The sequence below is a fragment of the Betta splendens genome, chromosome 2, assembly GCF_900634795.4.
Source record: "Betta splendens chromosome 2, fBetSpl5.4, whole genome shotgun sequence".
NCBI classification, from domain to species: domain Eukaryota; kingdom Metazoa; phylum Chordata; class Actinopteri; order Anabantiformes; family Osphronemidae; genus Betta; species Betta splendens.
The window spans coordinates 4,967,220-4,979,660 of record NC_040882.2 but is presented as its reverse complement, the minus strand read 5'-3'; the positions used below and the strand labels follow the sequence as shown (position 1 = coordinate 4,979,660).

Sequence of the window (12,441 nt, the reverse complement as noted above, 5' to 3'; positions counted from 1 at the left end):
GTGAGGGACCACTTCTGAGAACTCTGTCGCTGATCTGAGCGGTTCCCTTTCTACGGAGACGTCCGTGGAAGAGAAATTTCGTAAAAAGGTTCCGGCCGGAACACAAAAAAGTAGAAAAAGAAAAACCGCCGGGACTCTGAAAGATGGGTTTGGGGCGATCTAAGTCTCCACCACCAGACTGCAGCATTACAAAAGTACAAAGTAAATATAGTAAATATTATTAGTGCGTTTCATGTTTCCATGAGTGGGAAACTGGTTATGGGTTCAAAAGGAGAATCACTTAGTGTAAAAGACATATGCACCTTTAAAAGAAAAGTTAGATACAAAAGATGAGATTTGAAAAAGCAAAACTATCAAAACTAAACCCCTAAAAGAAACAAGAGATGAAAGTAACAGAAAGAAAGGAGATAACAACTCTGGGGAAGGATTGTTTACACTCTGCCACACACACACACACACACACACACACACACACACACACACACACACACACACACACACACACACACACACACACACACACACACACACACACACACACACACAATGTCAAGAGCAAATGCTCCCATTGTTTCTGCTGTCTATTCTAATGCAGAACCGAGCGCGATGAGGGTAAATCCGGATCTGGACTCCTTTCCCACCATCAGCAGAAGAACCGAAGGAGAAGAAGCGCCGACCAACAACCAGAACAGGGTGGAAGCTCTGACACCACAGCAGCTGGAGGACACACACCACAGCATGGACGCCTCACAGACTCCCACAACGTCTGCAGCCATCACGTTCTGGGCTCATCAGATGAACCAACTACTACAAGCGTGTGTGTCTGACACAGACACCTGCTTATGACAATCAGCAAAGGAAAACAAGGACAGAGCAACAGCAGAGAAGACGTGCTCTGACACAGACACTGGTTGAAACAACAGAGAGGCTTCAGACGTGATCGGCCCAATAGAGCTGCATCTGAGGATCCAGGAAAGGTCTGTCATCGAGGAACAACTGTCCCATCAAAAGGCTTCACCCACTGGCGCTCACATCAGACTGATGGTTGGGGAAGGAGGAAGGTGACGGTTCCTTTTACGTGACGTAGAAGACGGTACCGCAAACATACACACACACACATTTATACACGCAATGAAGAAACACGCTTACAGCTGATACACGCTCAAATTCATGTTCATGCTTATCTGCTCACAATGAAGAATCGCTTTTTGCTAAAAAAAAAGTGATTTTAAAATGATGACAAACAGCTAAATGACAACTGCTGCATGACTTTACAGTCTGATGGATTTAAACTATTTTAATTTGCAACAAATTTAGTAATAAAATCCTCCATGTTTCTAAAAAGATTTGTGCACACTATAGGTTTGTCTGAACAGACTATAGAAAACAAAACAGACTGTAGAAAAAAAACAAAAACAAAACCAGACTGTAGGAAGACTGAAACTGACTGAAACACACTATAAATGACTATTAAAGGGAAGACGACTATTAGAGAGAAGTAATAACAATTACTGTACGTACCAGACTATTAAAGAAAAACTTACTGTCCACTGTCTTGTGCAACATCTGACAGCAAGACACCTTAACTTTCATTTCTGCTTTCAAACTTATGCCCAGTTAATTTTTTAGGAAGAGATCTGATGTGTAGTTTAGGTATTTGATTGATTTCCACTCCAGACAGAGTACAGGTCACATCTACAGACATTCTAAATAATCCCTCTTTTGTTGGTGTTAACTTCAGCTCAGCTGTGCTCTTATCATTGGCTGCTGAGGGGGGGCTGTAACTGAGGCCCTCACACAGGCTGCATCACAGCTTGTTTCCATGTGATACGACCTCCAGAGACGCATCTGACCTGTCCTGTACAGCACATGTGTCTTCTGGTCCTGATGAGAGGTTTAAAGAGTTATGATTTCACACACACACACAAACTGACCTCAACTTCCCTCTTTTGGGATGAACACAGGTCTGCGCTTGCGATTTCTTTTACTAACGAACAAAAAGATTTTGATTTTTATTCTACAGTTCCACACGTCCCTCTGTGAAAACATGATGGAGACAGATGCAGGACGTGGGTCCTTTCGTGAACAGATGTCAACGGAGTGGAGACTGGTGAACGACTTCTGACCCCATGTGACGTATTCAACTACTTTGCATACTTTTAGAAAACTTTTTTTATTCTGCCCGTCATGTGCAGCAAACAGTGAACTTGATACCTCTGCATTCTAATGACACACACTACATGCTTTTGTTTTTATTTTTATTTTTCAGAGGACGCTCTGACCCAACACTCAGCCTTACAGGAAGCCCTGCTTCCCTGTGGCTCACACACAGACATGATGTAGGTTTGATCAGAGGATGTGAACCAGTGGTCATCACACCTAAATCTGACCACAGACCATGTAAACAACAGCACCCTCTGAAAGGAAGCCATAGATGGCGTTACTGCAGACACCACTAAGCTACTGAAACATTGGATGCTACAGGCCACAAAGAGCCTGTCTAAATTACAGTTTGTTCAGACAAAGGTTATTTTCTGGGTCATTGTAATTACAGCTGATGGCAAATCCATCTCACCCAACAGAGTTGAAGCAATTTGAAACCTGCCTAAACCGTGCACGTAAAAACAGCTCTTGTCTTTTCTAGGTCTTTGTTCTTATTGTAGGAACTTCATTCGTAACTTTACTGTCTCTGAGGCCCCACTCAGGGTTCTGATGCAGACGTCTTCATCGTCCACTTCTTGTCTCACGTGGACGTCTGAGGCTGAACAACGTTCACTGACCTCATGCTTGCTCTTCAGGCTCCTCCTTTGGGTCTTCCTGATCTGACCCTATGCGACCTTTCACTCAAACAGTGGATGAGAAATCAGGTTGTACGACTTCTGTTCTTTTGTCCTGTAGCCTATTTTCCTGCTTCAACCAGCTGCTGTTGGACGTCCACGTTGTCCATGAGCAGTGGCTGCAACAGAGGAAGCCGTGCTGGCATCATGTGACGTTGTTGCGACTCTGACATCACCTTGTTGGTTCCTCATACTGTCTTTGATACTTTAGGAACAGAAAACATCTGACTTTCTACAGCCCGATGGCTTAGATACAACACCACCTTGCTCAACATGCTGAACGTTACTATCAAGATGCCTTCTTGAAGTCTAGCTCTTTGTAAAGACACTACTCTGCTCAGGTTGCAGAGTTGATCGCGTTGACTGAATCTGGTAAACTAGCAGAAGGAGAGTGTGTTTGTAACTGTCCGACTCACACTATCAGTGAAGACTTTGTTTCTGCTGACATGCAGCTGCAGACGCTGCTGCGAAGGTCGCTACCCGGCAACCCCTCCCTCTCCTGATCCTTTTTCCCTCTTCAACTCTCTCTACCCTCTCCTTTCTCTCTCTCCCTGTGCTTTGAACATTTCTACCTCACAGGAACGCAGACTCTGGCAGACGAATGGTTCCACCTGTAGCCATGGAGTCTGGTTTGGGTCTGATGGCAACCGTGCCGCCGTGTTTTTGAATCTTGAGGAGTTAATACACTCACTGTTTCATTTGTAAGGTCCGTTATTATTACAAAATGCACTGTTTGACAATTTTTATTCTTTTAGTGTTTGATTAAGGTGTAATCAAAAAGGGGGGAATGTAATGGAAACATTTTGCCTTTGTGCTTTTTCTTATCCAACACAGTCGTCATGTGCTGGTTAGGTGCAATACTGAACATTCTTACACAAACAACTAATCTCTTGTGCCCTGACGTACATCGAGTCTAAACATCTGATGTTCCATTTGACTGACTAATAATTCATGATATATGTTTGTCTTCTACACCCAGACTCTGGCTCCATCCTATCTGACTCCCCACCAGACCCAAGGCTGTTAAAGCCAATGCATCTTGTCTTGGAAGCTCGGTGTTCCTTCCTTTGGATAACAAGACATGATGATGCAGAAGTGAGAATGTAAAGATTCTCACTCACAGCAAGATAAGGTGGCACAAACAATTCCATTGCTGCAGAGAGACATTCCACCAGAGCCACAGAAAGGGGTTAAAAGGCAGAAGCAACTTGAGGACTCTTTGTATCACACCTTCGTGGTGTGTGCACTGATCTCCCCAGCTGGTTTTTCGTTTGTTGATGTGCACGATCAATATCCATGCTTTAGATTTACTTTCCCCATTATTTTTATTTTCCTTTATTTTTATAATAAATCACACAAAAGACAACTCTCTCATCTGCCTCTTTATGAAAAATTTCGAATCAAGAGTTATATTAGAATCAAGCAGGTTGTTATTCTAGTTGGTTTTATACGGGTGAAAACACTGAACAATAAAAAGGTTCCTCTTAGTTTCTGGTCTTTAATTTGGACTATAACCATGCGAACAACAGGAATATCTTATAAAACACAGGAAATATTTGTAGGTTGTAGTTAAAATTCATGACACAGCTAAACAAATTCACAGGTGAACACAGCACAGGTTTAGGTGGGTCAGTACTACTAGAACCTGTGTAGGGTTTTAGGGCTCCTTTCTAGAGATGAGCGCCGTCTAGTGGCCTGATGGAGTATTTACTCCTGACACAATAAGTGGCAGAGAAACTTTAGCAGCTGTTAAATGTTAACAGGTCCTCACCGACTGTGGTGAACACGGAAGTAGTGAACCTGCAGATTGATCCATGGTCTCTGATAGAGACATAACCAACGTTCTCTGACCAGGGTTTCCATTAGAAAAGCAGAGCCGTCAGTCTGGTCTCTCTCTGATCTGATTGGTCCAATGGTTCTAGACGCTAAAGCCCATTTGTTGTCCTGTAGCTCTTTGAGCCCAGGATGGTTAGAAAACAAAGCTCCAGCTGGTAGTAAGTTCTCAGTCACTGACCTCTAGAGGAGCCTGAAGAAGAACTACAGTCAACACTGTCCCCGATGTCTAACTACTGCACCACACGCTTCATTTCCCACATGATCCTGGTGGACTGGACACAGAGCAGCTGGTCTCAGATCAGTTCACATGAAGAGTCGTCTCCACTGGTTCTGGTTCCTCTGTCAGTCAGTTGTGGATGAAGCTCTGCTCCCAGTAACATGGACCAGTCAGAACCTCCACCCACACACTGCTGCTGCTTCTACATTCGGATCAGTATCACCTGCAGAGAGAATGAGAGCAGAGAGCAGATCAGTGAGTGTCTACAGAGACTCCCTTCATCATCTGTCACATCCAGGACAACTGACTGCACATTTTCCTCCAGTCCACCAAGAAAACAAACTGCTGAGTCATGGATTTAGAGGCGACTTCCTGTTGGTCCATCACAGACAGAGTCGCTGTGTGGTGACCAACATCTTCTCTGCTTTGAAACGTCAGCTGATACAGAAACATGAGAAGCTTTGGAGCAACTAATGACAGAAGGACACAGACACAGATGTGATGACTGGACTTCAGCAGAGGTTCTGCTCTGGACCAGCACCACATGGTTACTACATGGAACCATGGTTCTATCAGCCAGACTGATCTCAGCGCTGTGACACACATGATCCTGATCAGTAGTTAGTGTTGATGCTACGACACTTTGATGAGTGACTGGAGCTTTACAGGAAACACTGGATCTCTGCTGTGACACTAACTGAGTTTACTCTGCTCCAGGTCAAGAAGATGCTTCACTGATGAATCCTGCAGGTTGTTGTAGCTCAGGTCCAGTTGTGTCAGATGTGATGGGTTGGACTTCAAAGATGAGACCAGAGAATCACAGCTGATCTCTGACAAACTGCAGTCTCTTAATCTGAATCATATCATGCAAAATCCACTGTTTAGACATTTTAGAGCGTTCCTATGACTCTATGGGTCACATTTACACACACTGAGCACGGTAGAAGTGCATTTCCTTCTTTTTTCACATTTTGAGACTTTATCCAATGGAGACAGACCTCGTCCTACTCTGAAACTGTTACACCCGTGTCAGGTGCAGGAAGTCCTCCCTGCAAATCCTGAACAACCACCCCCAATGTTTATTAAATTCTGGTAAATCACTCCTCTTTGATTTGTTTGTGACTTGTATAGTTTAGGTGGTCGAGAAGCAGACACAGTCTCTATGCGATAACTAAGACTAAGAGTGGGTGGCGGCTGTAGAGAACATGCAGAGAGGCGTGTAAGACTGCGACTCTGCATCCTGGGCTCCACTCTGACAGACAGAGATGGTTCGAATAAAAGGATTTTAATACAGGAATCGTAGTCACAGACAGTCCAGGTCATTCACGTGTAAGCACAAGGATTGAGGCACAGAGGGAGCAGGCGTAATCGGGTCCGGTAACAAGCGTGGATCAATAACCGAGGGCTCAGATTAACGGATTGGAATCGGCAGGCTTAATCAGGTCCAGTTAACAAGCAGGGTTCAGCAACAGAATCAACAGAGTACGGTACGGTCAGGATCAGGCGAGAATCAACAGTCGGAAACACAGAACAGGGTCGACAACGAGATGAGCTAAACAAATGATTGATGGAAAGTGACGACATGCATACAGTACAACGATCTGGTGGATAACTGTGGTAACAGGTGGTGGTTAAATGTCCTGGTAAGTAATGGCAAATGCAACACAGGTGCGTGTACTGAAAACCGGAAGTAAGGCTTGAGCTAACGGGATGAGGCTAGAAACCGGAAATGCTACACAATAAAACAGGAGAGCGGCTTCTGACATTATCACGCCATTCAATGGTCATTATCAGTGGTTATCAGCCCATACCTATGAGCCGGTAGGTGCCCATCTACCTGCTGGCAGCGGTGAATAGGTGCAGTAGGTCGTCATCATTGATCCGTAAGGTTGATCACGGCTCGGATGATTTAACCAGCAGAGGTATTAAATTGGTGCTCTGATTCTGAAAGGATATGGAAGATGCACGTGCATGCACGTGCAGCAATGACTGCTAATTAATAAGACTGTTTTAGAGTTTAGCAATTGGCCACACACCTTTTCCAAGGTAACTTTCACAATAAAAGTTTCAAATTCAAGGTTCAAGGTTTTGACTAGTTTAATAGGGCTACTTAATGAGACTACTTTATAGGTTAGTAATATTATGTGCATGTTTTGTCCATAACCTTTCAAAATAAGACCACCAATTCAAATTCTCAGGTAAAAATAGCAGTATTTCTGCTTTCAAATGTTTTATTATGACTAGTGAAGACTCTTACTGTTTAACGGGTTCCCTTCAAAGCTACAACTGTTTCAGCTGTTTTCAGCAATTCTCCAGCAATACATTCAGCATGGCAGCATTCACTGTGCATTTTTCCTATGGAAATGTTTTATCCAGTTGTTCCTACGATACTCTAACATCAGTCTGCTTCTCACTGATGACGCTCTGATCCAGAGTCCAGTCCTGCCTCACTTGACTCAACCAGCTGCCTTTAAACAACAAACCTACAGTAGTTTGAGTTTCACCTTAGCCGATCTCTGACTCCACACACATCTATCACACTGATGCAATATTCAGTGTTATTCACACTGTGAACTAGGTTTTCACAGTGTGTCCTGCTTCCTGTTTTTCCTTCATGCGCCGTTCACCACTGACGGTAAAACACTGTTTAAACCATAATTTCTGCTGAATCAGACAGTTTCTCTCTTCACCACCAGACGCTGCAATCATTAACATTTATCTCCAGTAATGAAATCCCAGCTTGCTGTCAGTCATGCAACATGATGTCTCCTATTGTGAAAATCTGCTCCTGTTTCCTGCTTCAGTTGTAGATAACAGTTCACCTGTGTTAGGTATGAAGAGAGTCATCGTCTTCTACTCTGGAGAACAATTGTAAGTTTGCTTTTTTTTAATTCGTTCTCTTCGTCTGTAGGATCTTTAGTTTGTTTTTCCTGGTGTAGAAGGTTTGTAGCAGTTGTGTCTTACTGATATTTAGTTGTTAACATGTACATTATATGTATTCATTGAACACATCAGTTATATTTTTTTAAACTCATATTTCAAACATTCATGTTTAACTTTTAACATCAGGAAAAATAATTTATTTAATTTTTCTGTCTTATTGAGTTTCTTGTTTTTTTCTGTTTATCAATCTTCTCTCTTAAAGAATCTATAGATGTGTGTATGTAACACGGTTTTTGGACTCTGACCAGAGTTTCACATTCTCTGCTGACGAACTGATTCCAGATCAGATAAAACCTCATTGCTGTACAAGGGTCATCTCTTTGTTACATATTAGTCATTTCATGCACACTAATGTGTTGTGTTAGATGAAACAGCTTGGTTCAAAAAATGATAAAGCTTCAGTTTTTGACCAACTGCTTAGTGAAGTTGTAGCAGTGAAGTTAATGTATCAATAAGAAGAACCAGAATATGCAGGATTCTGTGTAATGACAACTTTCATCTTCACCACATTTGTCCAGTATTTTGTTTGGTGTTTAGAGGTAAAGTTTAGAAAGATTTTGAACATCTAAAGATCTCTGTGAAGATGAAGCTTAGCTCAATCTGAGAACTGTCATCTACTCGGTGCTTCCAGAAACACGAACACAGTAGGTGGATTAAAGACTGTTGTCATGTTCTCCCTTTAATGACAATACATGTAAGTAGCTGTTGTCTAAAGTAAAGCTAGGAGGTTCCATGACGCTGACGTGAAGTTCTGGACCTCCTGCCTGACAGTAGCTGAACATAAATTGAGGTGGCTGCAGCTGCGGTAGGGGGGGGGTTAACGAGTCGGACTTTAATGAGGGATCTTCTGAGATGTGGGGGGTCCTCTGTGGTGGGTGAGTGGAGGCTCCTCCATACAGAGGTGTTTGTAGAGAGCTGCTGCTGAAGTTTTTCAGAATATTGTGTTTTTGCATTTCTCACCTTCTAAACATGAACGTGGCTTTTTATAGCAGTCTTCATCACCTTTCCTGAAAGCAGCCTCCTTTTCTACTTCAGCTGTCTAAGTTTACATGAGAACCAGGGCTTGTGTTGTCATTACTCACCCTGGTTCGTATTGGTATAATGCTGTCCTCACAGAACTGGATGTTTGACGTTACAGTGTCTGTGTTTTCATCCAGATCATCTGTAGCAGCTCTCAACACATCCCTATCCATTACATCTAAACATGAGTAAAGCTGGATCATGGTCTGATCAACCCAGAGCAGCGCGAGGCACCGATATGCTCTGGTTATTGTGTCGTATCAATGATCCAGTGTGTTCTCCTCTCTGGTCAGGCATTTAACTTGCTGTCTGTACTTGGGAGGTTATCTTCTCAGATTGCCTTTATTATAAGGATCATAAACAGGGAGTCTGGATGTGATTGTTCCATACATAGTTCCTGATCCTCACGCTGGTCTGTGGTTGGTGGCATGTAAGCAGTGGCCAGGATAAATAAAGAGGAGTCGCGCAGAGAATAAAACAGTTTACAGTTAATGAATAGGGTTTTCAACTCCAGAGAGCAGTGCTGGGAAATCACAGTCATGTCACTGCACCAGCTCTTGTTTCGTAAAAACAAACACCACCACTTTTAGTTCTGCCAATGGGGTTTCTTGTTTCAGTTAGCTCTGAGGCATGGGAATTTCTTATGTGGTGTCGTTATGACACATATTCCACGTGATTTGAGTTCCCCTTGCCCTTGAGAGGGTGAAGAGGTCTAAAGCGAACCTCTGAAACTCACGGTGGGCCTGTGTTTTAAACCTTCACCACAGCTTTCAGCATGTGCCCAAATAAGACATAAACAAAGCATTGACGTCCACTCAAAAAGAATGGCATTTGGCCTCTTGTGTTATCTAACTACTCAAAACGCACTTGACATCACTCAAGGTAAGCTTGACAACTTTCTTTAACCCCAGTTACTGACCAGTCACACAAAAAAGATATGATAAAATATAATATAACATATACTGCAGAATATACTACATGCTCCTTCAGACCTCTACTTAGTTCCTAATAGACTACTACCACAGTAAATATGAAATCTTTTTTAGTATAGTTTACTGTATAGTTTTGGAGTAATTCACTACTAAATTATCGTACTGTAACTTTTTATGTCACTATGTAACAAACACAAAAAACGTAACAGTTTTTTAACAGTTTTACTTAATACTTTGTGGTCTACCGCCATCATCAATAGGATGATATTTACTGTATAGTTTTATTCAAGGTCAAACGTTCAGTCAGTTGACTTACTGTACTATACTCTGGTAGAAAACTATATTTGTTTTGACTATATTTGTATGTTGTATGTATATAGTAAATACTGTATTCACTCTGGTACCTCCAGCCGTTTGGCACAGTGGTGAGAGGATTGCACTGCTCACTTGCCATGGTCAAGGGTCAATGTCACAGGTTCATCTCTAGCCGAGTCACAAACACATTGTGTCAGATGGAATAAGTTACTTCTTTATGACTTTGTATCCACCAGAAATGGGACTGCTACTATATGCCTTTTAATAAATTAGGATCTCTTCATTCAAATGACGGGCTAACATGAAGGGGATGGAAAAAATGCTAAATGTGACCTGATGTAGTAGAAGATGCACATTGTTAGGGTGAAGGCGAAGTTAAAAAAAGACGAGTTTTCAGTGATTTATTGTGATCGAAAAGCCAAATCAACCATGCAAATCATTCGCTGTGGCGACCCCTGACGGGGAAACGAGATACTTTTTACTAAATATTTGCTGTGTTTCTAGACTTGTGATAATAGAAGTTTGATTTTTAAAATGAGCCGAGCAATGTTGGATAGTGGCAGCAGACGGTGGAGACCATCGAAAAACCATAACTTGAAAGAACCAAAAGCATGACAATGAGAATTTTAGTTTAATCCAAAGACAATAAACTTAATTCTATTCTCTGCACCATTCACTGGACTCAGCAACAAAGTGAGAGTCATTGTGTGAGTCAAGGGACATCTCTGTGATTTACTGGTAGATCATGTCAATGTGATCAGACTGGTTGTGGTTCCTGATTGAAGTAGATCAGCTGATGCAGCTTCCTCTGCCTCCCACTGTCTGACTGCATCCAGCTGACACTGATATGAACCACAGAAGAAGAGACAATCAGTGGAGGAGCAGCTGATAATGATGGAGGATTTTAATTGATGTGCAGATAAATGATTTGTGTTTCTTCTCCACATGAAGGTAAAAACTGTGAATCCAGCAGCATGAACCAGTGTGAGGACAGAGAGGAGGGAGCCCCTCCCTCTAAAACCAGTCTGTGTGGGGATCATGAGAACCAGAACAAAGCTCAGAGGTGATGATTCTGTCTCCAAGTTACACACACATCACTGATTTACTGTTACTGCTCATTTAGGACTCAATGTGTGAGAGTCACTGTAGTTGTTTTTCTATCAGGTCCCAACAGAGACGAGGATCTGCTGAACCTGGACCTGAACCTGGACCTGGACCCAGCTGTGTGTCCTTCAAGAGCGACCGGTCAATGAATCCTATTATTGATTTCAAAGACACACCTGTATCAGAGTCACAGTGAGTTGTTGTCAGTTTGAATCATTGGGAACAATCTGATGTAAACTTTTTCTAACGATAAACATTTGTGTTTGTGTTTCCATTTGTTGATCCGGTTGATTTGTGTTTGAAGTGTTGATGTGAAGAAGAAACTTTCTTCACTCTGATCATTGACCAAATCTCCATCCAGCCAGTAGCTAAAGCTCTGATCCTGTAGAGGGTCTCAGGGGCTGCTCCTCTTCTAATGAAGTGCCGACATCAAAGGAAGAAGCTGATCATCTCTGATCAAATCTGTTTATTGACATCTCTACATGAAGGTTTTAGTCAAATGTCATAAAGCTTCTTCCAACAATGAATGAATGTACTGTAGGAAGTAGTTACAGTAAATGTTCCTAGTTCAACGTATTCCCACTGGGAGCTACCCAGTACAACCAGTCTGATCCCAGCAGACTCCTTGTTCCAACACTTCAGCCTTGTTCAGTGAGGGAGGCAGAGATAAATGTTGTTCAGAGCTGAGACTGAAGCAAATGACTGACAGTAAACCTTCACCACTACAGGGAGTCTCTGACTCACTGCTCACATCCAACATCACTTCATGGACCTTTACCTTGTGTGTGTCTCTGTGTGGACTCATTCTTCATGGTTCCTCCACAGAGTGGACCAGCAGAGCTCAGAGGTTCCCAGTGCTCAGTCTGTCCAGCAGCACCAAACACAGCTGGACTCCATATTTATGGTCTGTACATGTACAACTACTACTGTTCATGTGATGTGTTCAATCATCTCATGCTGCACTTTTTAGACCAGTGGATGTCAGTGTGTACAACATGGATCTGATGTTTGGCTCCATGGTTTTAGTTGGATCAGGTCGTTCATATAGTTTATTTTCCAGCTGCTGGAGGAAAACATTGTCACATTTGTGAAGAAGGAGCTAAAGAAGATCCAGAAGGTTCTGAGTCCAGATTACCCAGAATGCTTAGAGAGTCAGAGGGAGAATAAGGAGGAGTTGGATGGTGAGGATGAAGAGCAGAGGAAAAGCAGCAGAGACGCGTTTCTGAAGATCACAGTG

At 42.6% G+C, this 12,441-nt stretch overlaps 1 protein-coding gene and 1 long non-coding RNA gene across 2 annotated transcripts in view; one reads left to right on the top strand and one right to left on the bottom strand.

Moving 5' to 3' along the window:
* LOC114845087 (NACHT, LRR and PYD domains-containing protein 3-like) overlaps nt 1-12,441 on the bottom strand; it is a 182,779-nt gene that overhangs the window by 119,452 nt on the left and 50,886 nt on the right. The window lies entirely within an intron of this gene.
* LOC129603824 (uncharacterized) lies at nt 1,560-2,569 on the top strand. Its single transcript, XR_008694053.1, has 2 exons — nt 1,560-1,894; nt 2,024-2,569. It is a non-coding gene; the product is annotated as an uncharacterized LOC129603824 (long non-coding RNA).